We start from the raw sequence: 4,010 nt of genomic DNA, 5'->3' as shown, positions 1-4,010 counted from the left end.
AGTAACACCCATGTGTAGTAACACCCATGTGTAGTAACACCCATGTGTAATAACATTCATATGTGATAACATTAATATGTGATAACACCCATGTGCAATAACATCCATGTGCAATAACACACATGTATAGTAACACCCATGTGTAACAACATTCATATATGATAACACCCATGTGTAGTAATAATATCCATGTGTAATAACACCCATGTGTAATAACAACCATGTGTAGTAACACCTGTGTATAATAACACCCATGTATAGTAACACCCATGTGTAATAACATCCATGTGTATTAACACCCATGTGTACTAACACCCATGTGTACTAACACTTGTGTGTAACAACACCCATGTGTAATAACATCCATGTGTAGTAACACCCATGTGTATTAACACCCATGTGTACTAACACCTGTGTGTAATAACATCCATGTGTAATAACATCCATGTGTAGTAACACCCATGTATAGTAACACTCATGTGTACTAACACCCGTGTGTAGTAACACCTGTGTGTACTAACACCCATGTGTACTAACACCCATGTGTAGTAACACCTGTAATAACGCCCATGTGTAGTAACACCCATGTATAATAACACCCATGTGTAGTAATACTCATCTGTAATAACAAAAGCTGATGGTTGTCTGGCACTGGCTAGATGCTGGGCACTGATGCATTTCATAATACAACCCTTTAAACCCAAAGATGCTAGGGTCCTCCCTATAAAATGTCATAGCACTTGCATGTCACCTCTGTACATCCCCCAGCTTTCAATCACCTCCAGATTGCTTACAGTACTCGATGTGATACAGACACACTGCACGGCTTAGGGAATACTGCCAAGAAAAAGTCAGTTTAGATACTCTGTCTATGGTTGAATGAAGTCTGTGAATGCAAGCCATTTCCTAAGTCCCTTTGCCCTCAGAAGTGCTCTATGAAGCAGGCTCTCTCGCTCTGTCCTGTGTGTGTGTGTGTGTGTGTGTGTGTGTGTGTGTGTGTGTGTGCTGAGGACTAAACTCGGCCTCTGGCATGCTAAGGACACCCCACAGCACTGGACGCCACACCTCCACACCCAGCCTCTAGACTTACTATGCATTTAACCGTGTGTGGAATGTGGTAGAGTGGGATCTCATGATTCCCTAGTACAGATAACACTACCACTGGCCACCCAGGCTCTCCAGAAGTTTGCACAGCCATTGTCACTGTCATTGGCCTCCGTGCATGTGCCTGGGCTTCTGGACTTCTTCGTGGATTGGATTTTGTTACCCTTTTCACTAAATTTACTACATTTATTCCTTAAATTAAGAAAATAATTTGTTGTTTCTGTAATTGTATGAATATCAAGGGCTATTGAAAATGATATTTCATTCCTATAAATATAAAAACCAGGAAAATAACCTATGCCACTAGTAATCTGGACCAATCATGGTGAGCACTGGTTCTTTGGGAGGTGGCAAGAGAGGATTCTGGGATTGCTGGCTGTGTTTTTTCCTTGGCCTGGGTGTAAGGTAAATGTTTGTTCGGGGTTGGCAAAATTCAGTGAGTGTTGTACTGGTGATTTGTGTACTTTACTCCTGAGGCTGGAAACAGCATCACCCTGACTTTCTAATTAAATAGCAATTAAAGTATGCAATGACCTCGCCAACCCATTTTTTAAAATCCAAGATGGTCTTACTGTGTAGTCTTGGCTGACCCAGCACTCACTCTGCAGAACAGATTGCTGAAACTAAAATTTAGCTCCAGAGTAATATGAGCTGAGTGATATTGTTTATAAATTATTACTATCTGCCCAGCTCTTCAAACAGAGCCCCGTGGCAGCCTTGCTCCACGAGCCAACACTTGGAATACATTGCCATCCAGTAGAGTCAACAGGTATTTGCCAAATGCCAAACAGTACCCATTTAAACCCGTTATTAGCATGTACAAGACGCCAAGCTCAAGTCCCCAAACTGGTCAACGAGTGCATCTATAAGCACACCAGGCTTAGGGTGTCATATTTCCCTATTTCTGGGGGGTTTTCTTAAATGGAGAGCAACAATTTTTAACAGAGAATTAGTAGGCAGACCCCAAGTGACACTAGAACAAAGTCACTAAAACTCTATGGGCTGTGGAGGGACAGTAGATTAGACTGCTGCGAGAACAGAGTAGGGCAGGTGAGCCGTGAGAAAGCAAGGTATTCCTGTTCCAAACATTGTTACAAATGCAACGTGAGGGTGGGGCAGTGGGATAGATACAAAATAACAAACGGTTGGGAAAGGCGTCAAGGCACACTGAGCGTAGAAAGCCGTAGGATCAATAGGCAGACTCTGTCAGGGCTCCAAGCTCTAAGCGGAAGCACAGAAGAAAGGTAAGCAAATGGTTTCTTGTGACTAAGGGAAGTCACAGGTGAGAATGACTGTGATCCACCATCATGTGCAGGGCAGGGAACAAAGTGTGGTCAGCTCGGCGTGACGTAAGACCAACCTACACGTGTATATGATCTGCTGAAGTAATCTAAAACAGATAGATGACCTGCATAAGAACTACTGCTGAACTACTCGTAATTGGAATGAAAGAGAGAAGAGAATTGATCCAAATGCCCTACTGCTGGGAAAAAAATAGTGTCTGGATAATAATGTAATTGTACGATCATTAAACTTGATAATGGAGGGCCTAGAAGGCTCTGTCACTATGGTGCCTGCACAAGTATAAATGACCTGAGTTCTGATTCTCAAGGGTCCAGTAGCCTAAATCTGCAATCTCAGCCCGGACGGGGTGGGATAGAGGCACGTGGAGCCCTGAAGCTCGGTGGTCAGTCAGCCTAGAGAACTGATGGCCTCCAGGTTCAGTGAGAGACCTACTCTGAAAAGATAAAGGGGGGAAATCCACCCTTAGGGCTCAGAGAACATTGTAGGAGAGAGAACAGAAAGACGGCAGGAGATGAGGTTCAGGGAGTTTGCTGTGAGATTGTGTCTCCTAGGAATGTCACATGTCACATCCATAAAGTCTCAACAACATTAGTGCCTAAGCATGAGCCGAGCATGGACAACAATGGACATGCAAATATGAACTGGGGTCTGGGAAAGCCGGAGGCCCCAACCCTACACAAAGAACTACCAGCAACTAAGGAATTCTGGGAGTCACTCTGGGAAAAGAAGTCTTCCCCAGGAAAGCACACGCCAGTTGGTTATCCAATACCAAATGGTCAGCCCCAACATCACGAATAAAAGTAACACTGTGTGAACAGGTTGTACTTATGTATATAGGAATATATGTGCATGTAGTAATAACTAAAGAAAAAGGGGCCATGAGTGTGAAAGAGAGGGGGGGGGAGTGAGGGGAGTCTGTGGGAGGGGGGGTGGGAGGGAGGGAAAGGGGGAAACGATCTCATTACATTATAATCTCGAAAAGTAAAAATTGCAAAGTTTAAAAAAAACAATCATTGAGTTGAATAGAAAAAGAATCAAACAAATTTAATAAAAATAGAACATGTTTTACTCATTTTTTTTTAAAAAAAAAAACAAGCAAACAATAGAGTGGGAAGGGTTGGCAAGGCTTAGTGGGTAAAAGCTGTTAACATAAGTTTGCCCACCTGAGTCCACCCCAGTCCTGTAGCACAGAGAGCTGACTTCTCCTTAAAGCTGTCCTCTGACATCATGGGACGCTCCCTCCCCAGTCACAAAGAAATACATGTAGCTAAGTTTTGTTTTGTTTTGTTTTAAGAAGGTGAAGCACATGAAGTTGGGTGGGTAGTGGGGCGGTGGGTATGGGTGGAGTTTGGATCCAGGAAAGAACAGGATAAAAGATACTGTATGAAACTGTCAAAGACTGAATTTAAAACTGTAAATAAAAATGAGCTGGCAAGTCACAGGGAAAGACACCTAAAGTCAGCATGTGATTTCAACATAATGAACACAGGAACAAATACCTACCACAGAGGGAAAGAGAGGGGAAGGGATGAGAGAGAGAGCTCACATGCATGAGAGAGGAGAGGAGAGGAGAGGAGAGGAGAGGAGAGGAGAGGAGAGGA

General features: G+C 43.3%; 1 protein-coding gene across 1 annotated transcript in view; it reads right to left on the bottom strand.

Annotated features, from left to right (window-relative positions):
* Ifnar2 (interferon alpha and beta receptor subunit 2) overlaps positions 1-4,010 on the bottom strand; it is a 32,141-nt gene that overhangs the window by 2,216 nt on the left and 25,915 nt on the right. The gene's annotated exons all lie outside the window — the stretch shown is intronic.

The sequence above is a fragment of the Grammomys surdaster genome, unplaced genomic scaffold, assembly GCF_004785775.1.
Source record: "Grammomys surdaster isolate TR1022 unplaced genomic scaffold, NIH_TR_1.0 126118, whole genome shotgun sequence".
Taxonomy (NCBI): Eukaryota; Metazoa; Chordata; class Mammalia; order Rodentia; family Muridae; genus Grammomys; species Grammomys surdaster.
Note: the sequence above shows the minus strand (reverse complement) of the source record. Positions and strands in the feature narration are given on the sequence as shown.